Source organism: Vanacampus margaritifer, chromosome 2 (genome assembly GCF_051991255.1).
Source record: "Vanacampus margaritifer isolate UIUO_Vmar chromosome 2, RoL_Vmar_1.0, whole genome shotgun sequence".
Taxonomy (NCBI): Eukaryota; Metazoa; Chordata; class Actinopteri; order Syngnathiformes; family Syngnathidae; genus Vanacampus; species Vanacampus margaritifer.
Genome location: NC_135433.1, coordinates 9939508 through 9961730, shown reverse-complemented (window position 1 = coordinate 9961730; position 22223 = coordinate 9939508). Strand labels below are relative to the sequence as shown.

Below are 22223 nucleotides of genomic sequence, written 5' to 3'. Positions count from 1 at the left end.
TCAAAGCTTGCACCGATAAAAACGTTTCACGCACGCACACACACACACACACAAATAATAAATGTTGCTGACATTATTATAGGTAGGAGAGGTCAGGTCACAAAGACTTGAGGTCTGCATTCAACAGAAACCTTTAAGGATCAATCATTATCTGACAAAAGGATTTTGACTGAATGTAGTCATTAAGCGAAGGCACAAGTTTTGTTGCCGTGTTTAGTAGTATAGTTACCGAGATAAAGAGAAATGGTCGACGCCAATTAATTTGACTCCTACCATGTAAATATGCAGATATGTTTGTGTATTTGTATGTGTGCATGCGGGTGAGAATCAGATGCCACAAGCCCCTTGACCACACATACCATATGCTTGAGTCATTTGGTAGCACCCAGCTGGCAGGATCAAAGCAGCTGGTCAGCTGCGGAGGCACAGCAGCTCCTGTAATTAACCTGCAAATGTAGCCGGAATCAACATGGACCACAGGGATCACAATGTAGCTGTTCTTGTTATTTTTGCTTTTTTGAAGTGACACTGACAACAACAAAAAAGGACACAACTTATTAACGGTAAGTATTTTGTTTGAGATTACTTCATTAAGTTCTATTCAATCATACTTTAGGGCATTTTGTGACAATGTGGTTTGTTTGAATGTGAAGCCTGGTGTGCAACAAACACTTAAAAAACTTGAACACTCTTCTGGCCAAAGAAAAGTAAATGGTCTTGTCACTGGACATCAAACAGCTGCAGCTCATTTAGAACGCTTGTTGTGATATTGTTATTGATATTGTGATATGTGATATATTACTTTAAAGTTCTGCAACTGGTCTATAAATCACTGAATGGTTTAGGTCGTGAATACATTCACAAACTTTTTTTCTTTTCTTTTTTTGCTGAGGTCCGCAAATTTGTGTCTCTTAGTGGACCCCAGATTTCAAAGCAAACATGGTGACTCGGCATTCAGCTGTTATGCTGCATGCACATCTTTTTAAGCCATTTATTAAATAATTTTTTTTTGTTGTTGAACATTTTAACTGAATTATATGCAAGTCTCTCAACTATCTCATTCACAAGTTTGTTGCCATAACAACATATTGGAGCACAGGATACATAGGACCTGCACTGTGGATGTATTGTACATTGCAGCAAAGGGGGAGCTACAAAGCGGAATTCTAAGAGTCTCATGGATATGTGACTTGTCACCTTCTCTTTTTTAGTGCTGAAAAGCACAAAGGCTGTTTTAAAAATATATATCTAATCAAAACAAAGCAAACAGCCAAGGGAAAGCTTGCTGCTGTGAAGTCACTACAGCCTGTGACTCGATGAACTCCAAAGCCGTGCTTGAACCTCTCAATACATTTTAAATGTGCATCACATCAATCAATGATAAGAATAAGACAAGGTCTTGTGGCCTGCAGGATGATATTTTGTGGCCTCTTTCTTACTTGACATCAAAGTTTAATGTGAATGCGACCCCCACATTTTTTTGCTTTGTCTTTGCCCTGGGCGTTTTGTGCCTGTGTGAGGTTTTTTTTTTTTTTAATCAGTTATGGACTACCATTGCTCAGGCTCATGACGGCTTTCGGTAAAATTCTGAAGTGACACTAAGAAGAAGTAAAAGGTATCCTGTCAGGCAGTCGTGCCTTTTTTCCCCAAATCTGCCGTGATAAGAAACTTTGGAGAGGAGAACAACAAGTTTCAATAAAAAACAGGAGAATGAATGCTTTTGTTGTTGTTGTTGATCGCAGGGGCACCTCGGTATGTCTTAACCCTCCGACCATCAGCCTCGTCTCTGTAGCTTTGCCAGAACAAGGAACCCCAAAATTTAGTAATCTGTGTACCAGAAGGCCACGAACACATAACCTACAAATGTTTACCATTGCCTGACTTTTATGAGCTAAAACCTGAACAAGCTTTGAATTTAGTTAGAGGATGGTTAGTATATTTTAAATAAATACTTTGTTAATATGCGTATTTCTATACATCATATTCACATTACATTGAGGCACTTGAATGCTCTGCTACCATGCATTCAAATTCATCATAATAACAGTATCTAAATACGTGTTGATATTACTGAGCTGGATGCTGAGCATTTATCAAGATTATTACTTTCACATCTCGGCACACAATCAACATGGCCAAGAAGGCAAAGCATGTTTATTTCTATAGCACATTTCATACAGAAGGCAACTCAATGTGCTTTACACAATGAAAAGCATAAACAAACACTAGCAGTTAGCAACATTAAGAGCAAAGCAAAGAAAACAAAAGTAGCTTACAAAATGTACTAAAAGAACATATATTGACAATGTTAAAAGATTAGACAGAAAAGTTTTAAAACATTTAGAGTAGATACATTTTCTAAAACATGAAAAAAACAGGATTAAAATATTTTAATCAAAGTAAAAAAAATTAAAAATAATTTTTTAAAAAGAGTTGTCAAACGATTACTTTTTTTAATCAGATTAATCATATTTTAGAATTTTGATTGATCACGATTAATCGCTGAACAAAAAAAGGCTTTTTTATCAACAAAAAAAATTCCTGTCAAATTTGAAGAGCACCAGTTATGTGTTAATTCTTTTGACATTCAATGTTATGAGGACATCTTCAAAATTTTGGGATCCACTGCACACGCTCATCCTCCTCTTTTTCTAATCAGTTAATTACTTGCATAATTTAAAATTAAATAAAATGACCCCAATATTTATTAAATGCTTTACTTTAATGCATGTAATTATGTTTATTGCTCAAACACAACCTGTGCTACCTTAAACGTAGCCATCCACTGTCATGCTAAAGGTGGTATGGTATGGTAAAAAAAAAATAATAATAATAATAATTTCTTTTTTTTCTTTCTGGAGAGCTCAGTATTGTTCATTCGGTAATTTTACCGATTTGACATGTCATCATCATTGCTCTCCTTTTTTAAATTTTTTTATTTTTCTCCCCAACCAAGCCCCCCATTAAAATTGCATTCAAATTGGGAGCAGGTGAGCCGGAGCAGAGGGAAATGATATCCCCACGCTCCGATCCACCTGCCTCCCAGTCATGTCAGTGAGTCATGGGCACGGTGGCGCGGCGGGGACACGGACAAGGGATCGCAGCACTGCTCTATACTGCGGTCTGCCCCAACCGTTGGCACCCCACCCCGACACACCAGCAACCCCCCCCCCCATTTGTGTGGTGCATTAAAATTGGATGGGAGTTGTAGGGCAAAGACGGTGCCCGGCGGGCATATGGGACCAGCCCGGCGGGGCGATAGGGCTCGCCCCCCGGATGCTGGGGTCCACCGGAGCAGGGTGGGCACAACACAAAACCACCCACCCCCCGGAGCCCCGACACCCGGGCCCCGGATGGAGTCCCGGCCCAGGGGAGGGGGGAAAGGACAGGGGAAGGAGGCAACAAGAAGGGCAAGGGGCAGCGACAGGGCCGCAGAGAGAGGGGGAGAGGAGGAGGAAGGGTGATGAGGGAGAAGGGAGAGGGAGGCGGAGGACGGGCGGGGAGAGGCGAGGAGGGAGAGGCAGCAAGGGGGAGGAGAGAGGGAACCACGGGGGACCCCGGCGGCCCACAGGCCCCGAACCGCGTCGCCGGGCCCGGAGCGACGGACCACGCCGGGGCACCAGGGAGAACCCCGCAACGCAGCACCCCCCAAGAGACTCAGTGAACGGCTAAGACACAGCCACCACCCAGCAGCCAACAGAGGGGCAGAGCCGCCCACGCCCAGCCAGGGGGGAACAGCACCTATAGAATTAACCCACTGGCATGCAGCGAATCCGAATATTAACCCTTAGTGAATCTTGAGGAGTTAGTGATTAAGGTGTCGTTTGATGTAGTCTGCTTGATCCCGCTGGCAGCAACTGGGTTCCTGAATATACATTGCCAAATACAGAAACATAAATGTAAGTTATCACGATGTGGTGGCTCTCGCTAACAGGCAGAATTAAGTAACCAGAATTAGGTTAAAAAATTCTATATACGTAGAACATGTTTCTATAAATTTTGATATTTGGTTTTTATTTGAGGCAGATATTTTTTCCATTAAAATGTGATTTATGAGGAGGTTAGACCATTGGTTGATATTCAGAGTTTGTTTATTTTTCCTGTTAACAAGAATTGTTTTTTGGCAATAGTAAGGGCTACGAGTGTAGATTGAAATTGTTTATGTGGTAAGTCAGTTGTTGTTAGGTCACCTAGCAAACACAAGCTTGGAAATAAAGGTATCCTACAGTCCAAGATAGCGGAAAGTTTTTCTAAGACTTTAGTCCAGAAATACATAACCGGAGTACATAACCATAAAGCATGAACATAAGTGTCGGCAGTGTTTTGTAAACACTAGAGACAAATGTCGGAGTCTGAGAGTCCCATTTTCTTCATCACATATTGAGTAATGTATGTTCTATGAATACTTTTATATTGGATAAGTTGTAAATTTGTGTGTTTTGTCATTATAAATACATTTTCACAAACTTGAATCCAAATGTCAGATTCCGGAGCTATAGACAAGTCTGTCTCCCATTTCAAGATGGGTAAATACATTTGATCAGTATAGGAAAGTAAGGTAAAGGATTTTTGTTGTTGTCGGAGAAAGCTTGGTAAACTCTTTAGCTAAAACAGGTGGTTGGAGCGTACCCCGAAGTGTTGGAATTTGTTTCTTTTTCATATTTTAACTTGCACATAGTGTAAAAAAATACAGTTTTTTATTTTGTATTTTTGGAGCAAGTTTGTATATGATATAAACATATTATCTGAGAAGAGATGGTGGAGATGTGTAATTCTTTTCTGCTCCCACACACCTAAATAAAACAATTGTTAAGTTGAAAGTCGGGGTTATGCCATATGGGAGAAAGCCCGCAGGGCTCCACTTGGGCTTTTGTCATTTCTAGTGCCTTCCACCAGGCAGTCAGGATGGCGGAAATCATTGGGTTTTTAAAACAATTGTGTCGATGTTGTAATGAAGAGTAAATCTAGCAGTCTGAGGTTATTGCAATCCTTCTGTTCTAGTTCCATTCAACATTTAGTATCTCTAAATTAATATTAATTCTTAATTAATGTGATTATTTTTTGTGATTAAATAATCAGTTAACGCTTTAACTTTGACAGCACAAAAAAAAAAAAAGCTACGCTTTTAACCTGGATTTAAAAGTATTTACACTCTGGGCTGACTTCACTTCTGTTGGCAACTTATACCATTTGTGTGCAGCATAAAAGCTAAATGCAGCTTCATCATGTTTACTTTGAACTCTGGGTTCCACTAATTGACCTAAGTCTCCCAAACCATTCAGTGATTTATGGACCATTGGCAGAATTTTGAAATCTTTTTTTTTTTTTTTTTTTTACTGGAGAGCTCAGTATTGTTCATTCGATTTGACATGTCATCATTGCTCTCCTTTTTTATATATATATATATATTATTTTATTTTATTTTGTATGTGGGTGAGTATCTGTATGTGCGTGTGTGCGTGCGTGCGAGTGTGTGTGTATTCATTAGTTCACCTAAAACCTATTAAAAAAAATCCCATACTAATAATATAATATTATATATATTATATTATATTATATTATAATAGAATTTTGAAATCTATTCTACAACTGACTGGGGGCCTTAAGGACTGGAGTGAAGTCATTGTTTATCATACCATCCACATGCATAAACATTTACCACACACTCATAATAAAACAAGAATAAATCTAAGCGAAAAGCAACATTTCAAAGTGTAAGTGAATTAAGAATTTTTTGTGTTGCTGTGCTTCTTAGATATGATTTGAATGAATGAGCCGTCATCGGCAGGATGCAGAATGGTGTCAGCCCCTGGTGAGTCATATCACCATGGCCACCCCACTGAAAAGGTTCTGGCTGTATTGTATTGTATAGCTTTATTGACAGACTCAAGTCCATTAAAACAAACAAACAAACAATGCAACAAAACACAAGAAAGATAACACACTGGAATAAGCACATAACAAATTCACCCATGGTTTAAAAAACATACAGTTTTTTTTAAATATATATACATATATATATACATATACACACATATATATATATATATATATATATTTTTTTTTTTGTATGTGGGTGAGCATGTGCATGTGCATGTGCGTGCGTGTGCGTGTGCGTGCGTGTGTGTATTCATAAAGTTCACCTAAAGCCCATTAAAAAAAAATCCCATACTAATAATATAATATAATAATAAATTGCCAAATGCAGAAACATCAATGTAAGTTATCACGATGTAGTGGCTCTCACTAACAGACAGAATTAAGTAACCAGAATTAGGTTAAAAAATTCTATATACGTAGACCATGTTTCTATAAATTTTGATATTTGGTTTTTATTTGAGGCAGATATTTTTTCCATTAAAATGTGATTAAAAAATAAAAATTAAAAAAATTAAAAAAAATAAAAAAATTTTTTTTTTTTTTTTTAAAAAGGAGAGCAATGATGATGTCAAATCGAATGAACAATACTGAGCTCTGCTGAAAAAAAAACTAATAAAAAAACAAACAAACAAACAAACAAACAAACATACAGTTCATGTAACCAATCGTTTGGCTGTGCTGTGCCTCGTCGCAAATATTGCCAAAAAGCCAACACATGCTCTTAACATAAGCATAACCTAAATGAACACAATACAATATTTGCTTAGGAAACAGTAGGTCTATAGTGGTGTTCAATGAAACCAGCATTACCACCATCAAATTGGTGGTATTACTATTGGCCTAACATTAGGTTTAAGACAAAAATATATTTAATCCTTGCAGGTCCCAATTGTCAAAACAGCGGAATCCAAATGGAATTTGTGGTTCTAATTTCCTGTGGTGCTAAATCTGCGTTGTATACGTACACAACCAGACAGGGTGAGACTCTATTTAGGGCAACAGAGTAAAAAGCTGTGTGTGTCATTCTTTCCCACTAGAATCATGCTGATGCTCACTGTGGAAAAACCTCTGCTGTCAAACTGAAAGAATTGGACGCATTGTATCGTCATATATTGCTCTGGTTAAGGCCCATAAATCCCTCTGCATTAACTGCCAACAACATCTGACCTTAATGAGTCATGTTTGTTGCTTAAAAAGGTCAAAAGAGGCGATGAAGTACATGAGAACAGCACAACTTTATACAAGTCAACCTGGTCAAAAATCGTGAGCCAGGCTTGGATGCGTGTGGCTGTGTTGGTGCATCTGCACTCAGAAACCTATTCTGAGTTTCAAAAGAGACACATCACATAGGCGATGTCTGCCGTGGAGAGCAGGCGGCCCACATCAGGTCTTCATGTTGAATCTGTGGGTGTCGCAGTGTAATGTGCACACTCGCCTACCAACCATGAATCAACTTGACTCATTCGTCACACCGCCCTCTTCTCTTTCTGCATTGTTGAGCAAATGCTCTCTTGACTCACAAGATGAGTTTTATTTTCCCAGCCACATTTCCGTGTGCGTCAGCGATTAGAATTTCAATGACCACGAGCCTCGTCTGCCATCATGGGGACTGCACCTGCGTCCATTTATAGATGTGATGTATGCAAACCGAATGTGTCACATCGTCATCAGTCAATACACTGTTGCTAAAAAAGAATGTCACCTGAGAAGAAGTGCTATTGTGAAGGAGGAGTGTAAATCAGCACAAGAGAGCGAACAAAAAATGTGAGAGGGGAAAGAGCGAATGACAGCAAAATTAAATGGAGGAATTGATGGGCGCGAGGCCCGCTGCCTCACTTGCAGAGAAGGTCAAGAGGATGAAGGTCCGCCACTCCACAAATTACCACTCAGCTAGTCGTTGGCGTTAGCCGATAATTTGCAGCCCAAGGGGAGAAGGAGATTGTTAGTGATTGTAGTGGATATATAGATGAGAGAGGAAATATATTGCCATAGACTCCCGTGGCAGAGCTATTAAGAGAGTGGGAGGAAGGGCCAGGGTCAGAGCCATCATGTGACCATGACGGGTCACCTCATACAGTACATTGCAATGCTGTTGTCAACTAAGAAGGAATGATCACGCCAGATATCGAACTTTAATGCAGATGTTCTCTTATATCAACGGTCCCACAAACTCAGTTGAAGTTCATCTCAAAGGTGATTGATGGATGTTGACGTCAGTGTTCTCAAGTTAGTCGACCCCCGGACCTATCCAAGCGTTCCTCCGCGCCTCGCTTTGTGCATTGGGATCACAAAGTGGTTTCCCAAATGTATTCCGAGCCTGTGATTGGCTGGCAACCAGTACAGTTTGCACCCTGCCTCTCTCCCAAGGTCAGCTGGGACATGCGCCAGCTCACCCTTGACCTTAACGAGGACGAGTGCTATAGAAGATGGATGGATGGATGGATGGGATTTGGAAGCATATAATTGAGCAAGATGAATAGTTCAAATTTAGGGTCTAGCCCAACCCTTTACTGATTACTTAATTAAGAGATGCAACTACATTTGTTTTTGCAGTCTTCTAAAAATTGAAAAATCGATTTATCTATTCCCTCAAGCAAGTGAAAACCACTTACCAGTCTGATTAAATAATTATGTCTTTGCATACTATTTATCCAGAGTTAATTGAGCGTTAAGCCTTTTAGAGATTTTTATAGCGGTGCCTTTTATGTGCAAATGGAAATATGATAATTGGCTGCTTTTCAATCCAGCAAGTTGTACTTTACCTCAAACACCAGCATGAGTGTGACAATTCATTTTATGAGTCATTTTTGAAACAAGTTGTATTATTAAATTAAGCCCCCGATTGACCCTCTTGTCATGAAGTCAAATTTCACATTAGGGGTTTAAATACTTTTTTAAGCACTTACAGTCAGATAAGGCCAGTTGCCGGAAAAGTAACAATGCACATTATGGGATGGGAGTGGTTCCATGTGGTGCATTTACTCCATTTAGTTATTTATATTGCCACCGATTCTCATTTGCGAAGGTGATCTGACAGCAAACGGTAAAGTAAAAAACGGTCAAATAAGTAGTTACTTAATACATTTAATACATTCAATTCCAAAAAGGCTAAAAGCAGGTGCAGCGATCATGTACCTCACAACAACAACATTTTTAAACGATGAACTAGGTAAGTCTTCTTTGCTGCTGTTCAACTCTTTGACTGCCAAAAACGTTAAATAACGTTTAGTAAAATCCTATGGAGGAGTGCCAAAGACGTTAAAAGACGTTTTTTTTTCAAAACAGAGGTGAAACTAACCATTTCCTATTGTTGATTACTGAAAAACGGAATAAGGTAGAAACAAACTTTTTTTTCTGATGAAAGATAAGAGTCCAATCTTTAATTTGGTAGTATGTGTGTTTCCATAGTCCAAACACATAATTTACTGTGGACCTTGAAAGATCAGTCAAAAATGCTTAAATCGGCTGGCACCCACGGCATCCCTTTTCTGAAAACGTCTGGCAGTCAAAGAGTTAAGCAATTTGAAGCAGAAAATCGAAAAGAAGAAAGTAGTGAAGACTTTGGGAACGAAGAGGTTAATGAAAGTGCTGAAATTGAGAGTGGTGGTATGCATGGTGATCAGAGAGCAAAGATAGAGCCAATGAGTGACGGCGTGAGTGAAGAGAGACTCAATCACTCAGTCACAGCTAGTCTTTGCAAACACCCAGAACAAGTCATGCACACCAGCTTCTCAACCACATGGACACAACGACCTCAGCATCTAGACAAATGCATTAAATATTCAATAAACAAAATGTGCTTGGGCTGGGATAATTGGTATGGTTAATGAAACATATGCTGAGGTGAACCTATTCCAGATCAATTTTCAGCAACGGCTTTTGTTTAATGTAGTGGCACAAAAGATGCCTAATCATAATCATGCACGCGTGCAATGACTCATTTGAGCTTTCCTCTGTTATAGAGCTCATCCTCTGTGTTCTGAGGCAGACCTACCACTTACAATGCAGATGCACAGAAATACACGTTATATAGAGTTGCAAGAAAAGGATGTGAACACTTACCTTAATATCTCCATAATGTAAGTTGGTCATAAAGGGAAGTGATATTCATCTAAGTCGGAACAATAGACAAACAATGCTGAGTGGCTAGAGTACAGTATTGAACCTTGGGATTTAATAACTAGCTGAGCAGCAATAACCTCAAACAAATGTTTCCTGTAATTGCAGATTGCACAACCTTAATGAGGAATTTTTAGACCATTTCTCTTTACAAAGCAGTTTCAGTTCAGCAACATTCTTCGGGTGTCATGGCGTGAATCGCTCTCTTGAGGCCCACTCCATCATAGTCAGCAAGCAAAGTCAAGTCAAGTCAAGTTTATTTCTGTAGCCCTTAATCACAAAAGAGTCTCAAAGGGCTTGACATGCCCTGGCCACAGTTGACAAATATTAATGACATCCTATGATTGAACCACAAGAGGGGCAAGGAAAAACTTTTTAAAAAAACCATCAGGCGAAAAATTTGAAACCTTGAGAAGGGACCACAAATGTGGTAATCCCCCTTCCAGGATGTCCAGGTTGCAATGGATGCCGAATGGGCAACAATTAACATATTTTGTCATAATAAACAATATTACGGGAACTAGAATAGTGTGAAAGTCCATTGAAGAAGTTGAAACACGTCATCAGGGAAGTGGGTCCTCATCCAAACTCAGCCCGGTCGGTCGGGGCAACTATCTCTATGGTAGCAACTCCAAGGTGATGGTCTGCCGCGGATCTCATCCCAGTCAACCAGCACAGAACCAGCACCATTCACAGATTAACCCCCCCCCCCTCCATTATTTTTCCTTTTTTTTTCTCTTTTGTTTTTTTGTGTGTTTTCAGTATTTTTGTCAAATCTTTGGGATTTACCTTTTTTTTTTCTAATGCATTTCAATAATTTTCTGTAGCCGGGGATCGGACTGCCGAATTTCCCGCCTTTTGCCGCCACCCAGCTCGTTACGCACCCGACCGACCCCTTTGGCCCCTCCTATGGTGAGTCCATAGGAAGGGGGACCCACGTTGCCTTTTCGGGCTATACCCGGCCGGGTCCCATGGGTGAAGGCCAGTAGAGGCTCGCCTTTGAGCCCCGCCTCCAGGCCTGGCTCCAGAGGGGGGCCCCGGTGACCCGCGTTCGGGCAAGAGAAACAAAGATCCAATATTTTTACTCATCATAAGGGGTCTGTTTGAGCCATGCTTTTTATTTGGTCCCTCACCTGGGCCCTATTTGCCATGGGTGACACTGCCAGGGGCATAAATCCCCAGACAACATAGCTCCTAGGATCATTGGGACACGCAAACCCCTCCACCATGATAAGGTGATGACTCACGGAAGCTTGGTCATCCGGGAGGGACTCAGGGTCGAGCCGCTACTCCTCCACGTTGAGAGGTTGGATGCCTCCTGGACGTGTTCCGGGCATGTCCCACCGGCGGGAGGCCCCGGGGACAACCCAGGACACGCTGGAGAGACTATGTCTCTCAGCTGCCCCCCGTCATCCCCAACCCCACCCCCGACCCGACCCCGGATAAGCGGTAGTAAATGGATGGATGGATGGATGGCATTTCAATAGGCTTCAATTCGACGCAGATTTTTGCTATTCACTCCCTTTTGCAAATAGCGGAGTTCCAATGTCGCGTTTTAAGATGTAATATAACCATTCACCACTTGATGGCAGACATGGCATAGGTGCGCTTGCATCACAGGTCTTATACTGCCTTAGACTGATAAGGGTTTTGTTGATTTGGAATGATAGGCAGGACAAACATAGTACCTCAGTAATATAAACAATTAGTGTGAGTTGAGTTCTGAGAAAAAAATGCAGAAAATTAGTTACTGCACAGTTTTGTGCCATTCTTTTTATCGTTTTGTTTTTTTTATGCCAGAAAGCCCTTTGCAATGGTGTGGGGGCGAATCACAGTACGTGTGTGGTTATTTTCTCGTTTGCGTCAAACCCTTTTTTTGTTGAATAATGTATCTGTATACATGCATTGAGAAATGTATTGAGAAAAATGAAATATATTAAGGTGTATAACTACACACTCCTTTTGTCTTTGTTTTTCACCAGAGGTGAACTGTAAAGGAGTCATTGACAGGGTGGTACAGCGAGATGGAGTGTCTATATGTTGAACTATTGAACATACACGCAAGCAATTTATTTCTCTGCTGTCTACATGTTGGTAGGGAAAGGACAGATGCCTACACACAATGTCTTGCCATTACACCTGGTGGCATACACACTGTAAGTGGGTCAAATGAACGTGTTGTTGCGTGTGCTTTGACAGCTTGAGCGTATTTATGCACCCACAAAATCGAATACACTTGAACACAAGCTCAAGGCAGGGTCTTGTTTTTATTATGTGCTTGTTGTATGCAGTCGGTTTTCTGTGAATTGAATGCTTTATTTAGACTCACAAAAGGCCCGATATTATTATCGGTCCATCCTTCACTTTTTCTACACTTCCCCTTATGTGTAAGGGCTGTAAGAATTAGATGAACTCCTTTTTATAATGTAATCATGCCATGTACTCTTCATGCTTATGTGCAAGTACTGTTGCGTGTCTTGGTGCTAGCTTCAAAAGTCTTAGTGAGACTTTTCCCCGCACCGCACAGTAGTCAATGGAGCTGTCACCCGCACAGCCACAAAACCACACACGGATGTCCGTGCACACGCAGCACAAGCACACAGAAAACCATCCTGAGACCAGACACCGCTGGAGCTGACTTCAGCACTTTGCCAAACATCGCTGCTTTCTCACGGGTGCTCTCACGCACTGTCACCAACGGGCCTGACTCAGCCAGCCTTCGGCCAAGCATTCTCTCTACCTCACCTGAACGCAGCTCACAAGAGGATTGCGGTTTATTTGCAAGTCATGCCTCCTACGCAAATGTGATCGTTTTGCGTCATTGCGTTACTCGTTTTTCCGTCGTGATTGCAGCTTATGAAATAACTCCGACGGATAGTAAGCGTGCTGCATCGCGGTTTGCAAGCAATATGCGAGAGTTGTTTGTGATGCTGTTGCAGCGTGTCTTGGCACACGCTTGTTGTGCTGCTCCCCTCATTGGCAGGCCGACATGCTCCTGGAGCAGATGGTGTCGACAGAGAACACGAACAGCGCCATCACCCTTGGCTAGGAATAGGTTTGTTGTCACTTTATTCCTGCTTTTCGTTACCTTTGTTGGCATTTTATCTCTTCCTTTTATTCTGTATATTTTTATACATCAAAAAAATATTTGAAAAGACTGAGCTGTTAAGAGTCATCCTCATTGAAAATAAATAAATGGGTGGTTCTGGTCGGTGCTGGATTTTACTTTCCTTTCTTTTCTTTGGTCCTTCCTCGGGTCCCCTGACGGCCTCACGGCTCTGGCTGGGTTCTGAAGTGTTCGGTTTTAGGTGAACGGTATGGGACTTTTCAATAAGTTTTAGGTGACCTAATGAATACACACTCACACGCACACACGCACATGCACATACTCACCCACATACAAAATAAAAATTATTAAAAATATATATATATACACAGTATATTAAAAATGTTAAAATGTTCCAAAAAAATTTTTTTAAATTGTCAAATCAGTAAAATTACCGAATGAGCAATACTGAGCTCTCCAGAAAAAAAAAAATAATAATAATAAAATTTAAATAAATAAATAAATATCCATTTGCTCTGGTCTCAATATATCAAATGTTTACATTCTGCAAATGTTTTATTCACAAACATATCATAACCTTAATTCTCTTTTTAAATTCTTGTTACCCTGCCATTTTCTTTATTTGGTCAGCATCGCCATACAAATAGCCGGCCTGCTGGGAGAAGCTTTAAGTTAAGCTTAAGCCTTAGTTAAGCCTGTCTTCTCTGTCCAAGCCGATAATCACTGCTAGTATTTAACCCGCAGCTGCACATGTGGCCCAACAACATCAAAATATCTCCAAGCCCTTTTCCTTAACTGACCTGCCTGCTCAGCCAGCTTTCTTCTGTATGTGTGTGTGTGTGTGTGTGTTTATTAATCACGTTTTAGTCACGTCATGTGCAGGACCAAAAATCAGGTCCCCATAGGGGAATCCAATTGAAATTAATCTAACAGCTATTCTGAACGCGCCAATGAGGTCTGCATACATCATCACTTTTCACACAAAGATATTTTTCATCAGAGGTGCACCTTGCATGCTAGTTAAGGCTAAATTTTGGAAAGATATACAAGGTAAGCACCCAATCTTTATAACATGTTTGAAACGAGTACCGGTACTAGCGAGATACATCAAACGTTCTAAAGCCAAGTGATTTATTTTCCTTTTTCAGATGAAAGACGCTTTCACTCAAGATTCTCCCCAAATCTTTGAGTCAAACACATCCAAGGACAAACCAAGTTCAAGTATAAGAATGTATTTGTTGGTGCATATCAAAAAAAAAGAAGCACAGCATTTATAACAGCAAGCGTCACTGCCGGTTGTATTGTATAGGTGAAGATGGCTCAAGAAAAATGTGTTGCCAATGACCTTAAGCGCTCCCAAAGCGGTCAAGTCAAAAGAGTGGAAAAGGCAGATAGATTACATTCGCAACAGCGGTACTTTGTATAAAACGCTGCCGTTATGGATTTAGCAATGGGTCAACCGATGCCATGTAAGAAACACGAAAGAAATGAAGAGTAGTGACTTAATGCTCTATAGCTATAGTCAAGGATTTTTATAAAACAAGGTGATTGTAGGCTTCCGTTCGTCCTTTCTTCATTTTTGGTCAGTAGAAATTAGAAACGGACTTTGTGTTGTTGCTATTTTCATGTTCTTGTCTATCTGCATGTCAATTTCATTTGCTCCGTTGGACAACCATTTGTGCACCACTTTTTTGTCCATTTTTCTGTACATTGGTGCTATTTTATCAAATTGCTTTTTTTTTTTTCTTATGGTACGTACGTGTCTTCTTCTGCTGTTTTTTTTGTTTCCACTTTCTTGCATCTCCTGCTTGCCTGCACATTGGTCCTCAACCATGCAAAACTCTAACTGTTTTCTGTTAGCCTTTCTTTAATATTTAGAGACCACAGCTGCAGAATCAACTTGAATGGAAACAAAAAGCTTCCTGGGGTCACACAATGCTGCATAAACTCAATGTTTTATTTGCTTGTATGTGTGTGTGTTTATTGATATGCGAGTAATCAGAGACACAAATAATGTTAGTGGAGCTATAAAGAAGATTAAAGCGGGACGGAAATCAAGAGGGAGAGAAGTGATGCTCTTTGTGCATCGTAAATTTCACAGAAACAGGATTATACACGGCAGTTCACTTCAGACTGATTTCGTTTGATCAAATTCCACAGCAACATTAATCTCTACAAATGAATCATCATAGTTTACAGCGCAGACACCCACTTGTGGCAGGCGCTGCCATGTGAAGTGCCAAAGCAAGTCATCATCAGTGGCCCCGCTCAGAACACCCACTTGTCAGAGTTGTCAGGGGTCGAACCGGGAAGATGGCATTGGGCTCCAGTATACTGATGATAATGCATTAGGTGCTCACTATTATGACATCATGGATGTTTTCGCCTGGGTCAGTCCTACCCCGATGCAAGGTTATATGGCACCCTCTCCATCGGCAATTTACATAAGCTTTAAAAAGAACTTCTCAAGAAGAAGACTTTTTTTTTTAATGAACTTGAGTAGCATTGTTTTAACCATTGTGTTTAATTTATAAGATATCATGTTGCCCAATTAAAACATATACAATAAAAAATTATCTAATTCAAGTATCATCATTTTAAATATAAACATGAGGTATTGTGCGTACGTACATACATTTAATACACTGTATTTTACCGCACTTTATTAGATTTATTTATTTATTTTATATATATATATATATATATTTATATATTGTCATGTTTGGATCTGTTTTCCTTGTGTGTCTTCCTTGTCTTGTTAAGTGTGATCCTGTCTTCTTTTTTTTTTGGTAATTAAAATTCCTTTTTTTTTGATTGAACCTCTGCCTCCTCGCCCTGTCTTCCCGCATTTGGGTCCCCAAGCTCCCCCATCCTGACATATATCATGCAAGTAACTTGCAGCGGTGACCCGTCATCAGACAAACCGAAAGTTGCAACATTAAAACGTGCTGTACTGTACTGAAATGTTGTCCATCATAAAAGATTGTACCGCTATTGGAATGTGTTTTGAGAGTAGAGCGCATGACATATTTTCTCCCGAATCTTTGAGTTTTTGCTGACACGGGCATCATCATGAATACAAAATGCATGTCCTTCTGGTAAATACTGTATGCAGTCTGACTGGCAAGGTTTCAGTAGGCCTACGATTTATGCATTTTATTTAACGACCAGAGCATGTGCCCTGAGCCATTCGAAGAGTGATCAAAAGAACGGAGGGGTGCCATTTGACAGCAGGGCTCTGTCTTTTATTTTTAATGTTATTACTGCATGCGTCGCATGGGAAACATTTTCACCTGTGTCACATTGGAAGACGGAGCATATGTACACTTCTGCTTACACAACCAGTGAATTTCTCAGCTGTGGGATCAATAAAGTCTTCTTCATATGATGGCAGTTTATCTATCTTGTGATCAGTTTATTAACTGGCCACAAGTGTATTAACCCATGGGCGTTATTTGTCCATTTTCTGGCTTTTTTCTGTTTTTCTGTTTTTCATCAAAGAAAAAGCATTTGAAAAAAATACACTAGGGACCTGACATTTTACCAGGATTGTTTAAAAATGTAGAAGTTTAAATGGCGCCATGCTGTAATTTATAATTATTATCAAACAGGAGGGAGAGATTCACACGCAGTTGTTGTAATAATGCCCGATTTTGGCTCATTGACTCCCATTATAAATCACAGTTTTTGATATGCTGTAAACCTGATGTGTTATAATGCATTTTCCGTGATTACTGATGCAATCGCTTCTTTGACGAGTCATAAACATGAAAATAGAGGAATTTGTGTGTTTAGAGTGTTAACACAAAAATCCACTAGGTGGCGCCAAAGGCTAATAAATGAATACAAAATGCATGCATAAAAAAATTCTATTGTTATGACTTATGGACTTATGAGCCTCTAACTATGTCATATGAAATATATAAATTATTATTTTATTTTATATATATATATATATATACACAATATAGTTAGTCTTGCTATTAGCATAATACTGCTATTATTGTCCATAGGGGGCATTAAAAAAAATGAAAAAAATAAAAACTATATATGTGTAGATAGGTCTGATGCCACTGAACATTTTGAGTGGTTGAAAGTGAAAAAAATATTCATAAATTACTAAGTTATGTCACTTCAAAGGAAATGCCGGATTTGGGCAAAATTACAAGAGTTTTGTGCTATTCAGAAAAATGCCATTGTGAAAAACTGGGCATGCATAAAAAAATTATATTGTTATGACTTATGGACTTATTCAAGCCTCTAAATATGTCATATGAAATATTCAAATTAGACCTTTATTTTTTCCTTTATACAGCAGAGTTAATTTTGCTGTTAGCATAATACTGCTATTATTGTCCATAGAGGGCATTAAAAAAAACTTCTTTTTTTTTTTTTAAACTATATATGAATAGATAGGTCTGATCCCAGTGAACATTTGGAGCGGTTGAAAGTGGAAAAAATATTCATAAATGACTAAGTTATCACACTTCAAAGGAAATGCCAGATTTTGGCAAAAATTACAAGAATTTAATCAAACTATAATAACACCCAGGGGTTAAAAGCCCAATGAATCTACTGGGTCACTCCTTTGTAATTACAGACTGTAGTGGTATAGAAATATTGTACACTGTTACGCTAAGTGGTGTACCCTTGATTTTGTTTTTCATTTAATTGTATTCAATCTTTGTTGAACCAAGAACGAGTACTTGAGATCTTTTTTTAGTTGTCAAAAGTTAGACAGACAAAAGCCGTATATTGGAAAAGATATGAGGACATGGGATGTCTTCCATAAAAGTGGAACACACAAATAAATGCAATCTGCTGTTTTAAAAAGTTGGGCTTGAATTTATCGGGGCTTGCAGTTTTCATGGAGTCTAAAAACTTGAGGGCTTTTTGTACCTCAGAGGTTAAAATTTAAATTTAAGGAAAAACTTAGCAGATCATCATGACTGACAGATTGAATACGATGGGAGTTATGATAGCCGGAAGCTATCAAATGTTTGGGAAGGAACTCAAGTAATGTGACTGAGATGAGATTTCGGGGTGGCAGAAGCTCAAAGCCTTTATTGATATCAGATAAGGATCTACATTTGTGCTTGAAAGTTTACATACCCTCGGGGCATGTAAATTTATGAACGCCCATAAAATGCAAAATACTGTGGCAATTGTTTTAATATCATCAGATGTTGAGGTCGAAATGAGTAGAGATTGGGTGACGATTCATAATGTTTTCCTGAGATTTCGTGGGTTCTTTACAATTTTGGATTTTGACTGAATGCAGAATAGGCTTTCAAGATTTTTTCACACATGCATGGCAAAAGATGTCTGAAAAACAACCAGTCAAATTTCAGATTGATTCTTGTAGCTTTGGCCAGAATTGTGTTCATGAAAAAGATTAGACACCTGTGGAGTGAACCAAGCAGTATTACGACTTCGAAGGTACATGCTGATTACCAATATGGTCACAGGCACCGTCAGCATCAGAAATGACTGATTTTGTCCCACTTATAATTAAACAGATTGTGCTATGAAAGCTACACCAGAGAGCCACTGTTAAACATTATTGCCGCTTCCTCACTATGAACTGCAACCACATTTAAAAAACATTATCTGACAGTATGCACAAGAATGTGTGTTTTGTTATATTGTACTGTACATATTGTGTAAGTGTACCTAATGTGGCCTGCGATTGCAGGTTATGTAATCCCCCTTGTGACTCGACACTCGCAAGGTCAACCGTGTCTCATTGATGCCCAATCACATCAATGCACTTTGAAGATAATGACTGCTCACACAATTCATTGAATCTTAAGCCCTTCACCCTTTTTGTGTGGCAAGGAGATAAAACAGTGCGGATGCAAGCACGTTGCTACTGTTGGCACTTTTTTTGTGTGGAATAAACAGGGATAAAACTGTGCATAAGAGTTTATTGGGGAAAGGTCGACAGCTGCAGAGAACAAAGGCAGCCGAGGTCGAAACACAAAGTGCAAACTGAGGTTTTCTCCTACTTTCTTGTATTTATTTATTTTTTTTATCCAATCCCATCCTACCCCTTGGATAACACAAAAGAGAGATGTTTATACAGAATGCATGCACATTTTCCAGAATTCACCCTCACATGCACAACAATGCTGGCAGTCAACACCAAGTTCTTCCAAGAAATGATTCTAAGTGGTACCTTGGAGAGTTTTGCACTCATTTCCAAATTCCACACAAAACAGCACTGCAAAATAACGAATGTTTGAAGAAACGTGAAGAAAGGCTGATGACGGCAAGAGCTTCCATTGATTAATTTTATCTACTTTTCATTAGGGGTGTGCCAAGAAATCGATTGTCATAAGAATTGCGATTCTCATTTAGTACGATTCAGAATCGATTTTCAATGTCCTAAAATCGATTTTATTTAAATTATTTTATACTGTCTTGCCTTTGTTTGTGTGTGCCTTTATTGGGAGCACTGTTCATGTTGTACTCAATTTGTCCACTTAAGGGCAGTGTGGTTCCATGCGGTCTGATACACTGTTAAGCCACATTAGATAGTAGAAGGAATAAATCTCGATCAAGTTATTCCAATAAAAGTTGGGTTTTTTGCAGCCGTTCTTTTGAGTGATAAAAATGACGCGAGTAGCGCGCTAATTATCATTAGCGAGTCAGACTGGAGTAGATCATTACAATTCTTTGCACAATTAAAGCAATAATCATTGTCAATGAAATTATTTTGAATCAAAAATCGTTCCTAACCGAAAATTGATTCTGAATCGAATCGCAGACCCCAAAATCTGAATCAAATCGAATCTTGAGACATTCAAAGATTCCCACCCCTACTTTTCATCTACTACTCCCTGTAAATATGTGGGTTAGTAAGCACAGACGTATTAGCTCACTGGCTTTTCAAAGAGAATGTTTGACCATGAATAATGTTTTGCATAAAATAGAACTTGTCAGAAGTTGTAAATGCCTGGACTGAAGATAAAGACTACAAATTGTCTGTAGAACAAAGTGTCATCTCACTTCACAGCTCTACTCTCAGATATTTAAGTTGTGACACAATGATTTCCTGTCTCTTCCCTTAGAATGTATCGAGACAGCTATCTGTGTTCGTGCACGTGCACGTGCACGTTGAAAGAGACTATTGTACTGATTTCCCTGCAACCAGGACCAGCATAATTTTTTATTATTATTATTTATATTTTTTATAAACAAAACAAAAAATGAAATAGGCCAAAAGTGTTCTGAAAGGTCATGAGGACATGTAATGGTTGTATTTAGATATTTTTTAAACTCACTTGATGACACTCTTTGTAATCCAGTGTCACTCTCAGATATATTTTTCCCTTTTTTTTTTCAAATTGATACTGCAATATTTTTGGGGGATACTATCACTAACCCCAAGCAAAAATGGCATCATATGCCAGAAAAGGATGTTAGTGAAAAGAAACAGTGTGCTGAAGTGCAAATCATTTCTTTACATCGCTACTTCTTTATTCATTGAAAGGTAGATCCAAAGAGAAAAGGGTGAATATTGAGCTGATTCATCATGCTTTCAAGCTAAATGTGGAACAAATATACCATGCATTGTTTGTGTGTGCAGAAGAATTGCACCATGTACTACAACTTAGTTATACAGTAGACATATATTTATTGTTTTAGTCTAAAATGTAAATAATAATACTTAAATGGATGACAGTGGCGTGGGTATGTTGCAATGTCACCATTTATATGCATTTTTTTAAATGACTACAATATTGACCTTATTTGTAGGGTATAATTTGACTTCATTTGTAACGTTAGAAACAACCTTCCTTGCATCAGGTTCCTAAAGCTGCACTTTTTTATGACTGTTAGAATAGAGCCATCAGTCATGATTTGTCTAAGGAATGTCTAAAATCATTTGACACACAATTTGTCATCAAAGGCCAAACAATTGTGATGGATTTACAGAACTGCAGTTCTTTGCTTTCTGGTAGAGCGTCATCATGACCAAGCAAAAGGTCTTACTCAACCCGTGTCACTAAATATTTGCACTTTCAGAATTGGCTTTTTGTACATGAGGATGATGATGCAATTAACATATTCATTCTGTTGTCTACATTGTCTGTTTCATAGCTAATGTGTAATTCATATAGATACATATATATATATTTATATATGTGGGGGTGGCATGGCTCAGTGGTAGAGTGGTCGTCTCGCAACCCAGAGGTTGTGAGTTCGATTAGCAACTAAGCAGACAGTGTTCATCCGTTAAATATAATAAAAGGCTCTTTTTCTTGAGGGTTAATGTGTGCACCTCATTTCTTTCTGTATTTTAAAAATGATAAACATGACACAAGTATACATGTTGTAACCCATAACGCTGGACCAAAGCCCCCCTCTTTCCTTCAGTCACATTTATTAGTCCGTTTTTTTTGGAAGCATTACGCAATTCTTTGCTGTTTTCTGGCAGTCAGTTTGAGATTTACATAATCTTTGCTTACCGAGCCATGTTGTCAACACGTCATCTGCCATGGCAACCTGACTGACCAACTCCTGCTGGGCCTGCAAGCAGTCCAAACCTGGATAGCATATGAAACTGGAAGCGGGGGAGACAAAAGGCGAAAGATTGAGAGAGAAAGATTCTGGGTGATAAAGAGGTCACATTCTGCAAAGAGGAATTGCCATCAAATGTGAACCCCCCCCCAAAAAAAAGAGGACTGAAAAGAATAAAGTCTGAATGATTACCTTAGAGCTTTAGAATAAAACAAAACTTGAAAAGAAATGACAAAATACGTGCATCTATTTTCAACACTTGTTTGTTCCCTTTAGTTCACTGGGGGGCTTGGAATGTATCCCAGAATAATAACTTTTTATAGATCAGTATACTGCATTTTAGTTTCCCAATTACCTGGGACTTCCTAGTTTGCAAGAAAAACAAGCAGGCTTTCCACTAAAACGATTTAAAACACTTTGTCGGACTAAATAAACACGATAACCTTAAGTGGTTCAACAATGTTGTTGAAATAAATCTAAATCCATCCAAAGCCAAAGCTTTGGGAAAGAAAACAAGAAATCATGGCCGGGCTTTGCTTGGCTTCTTTGAAAATGGGCTGATGAATCGGCATCGCAAAAATCAGTCCACAGAACCATGTTGTCTGCCAATTGAAAGAAAGATGCAAAGATA

At 39.1% G+C, this 22223-nt stretch overlaps 1 long non-coding RNA gene across 1 annotated transcript in view; it reads right to left on the bottom strand.

Annotated features, from left to right (window-relative positions):
• LOC144042824 (uncharacterized) overlaps positions 1-21636 on the bottom strand; it is a 28087-nt gene extending 6451 nt beyond the window's left edge. Inside the window, exons 1-2 of the long non-coding RNA XR_013290987.1 lie at positions 21541-21636; positions 360-446 (exon numbers count right to left, since the gene is read on the bottom strand). This is a non-coding gene — a long non-coding RNA (uncharacterized LOC144042824). The remainder of the gene's footprint in view (positions 1-359; positions 447-21540) is intronic.
• Between the last annotated feature and the right edge of the window lie 587 nt (positions 21637-22223).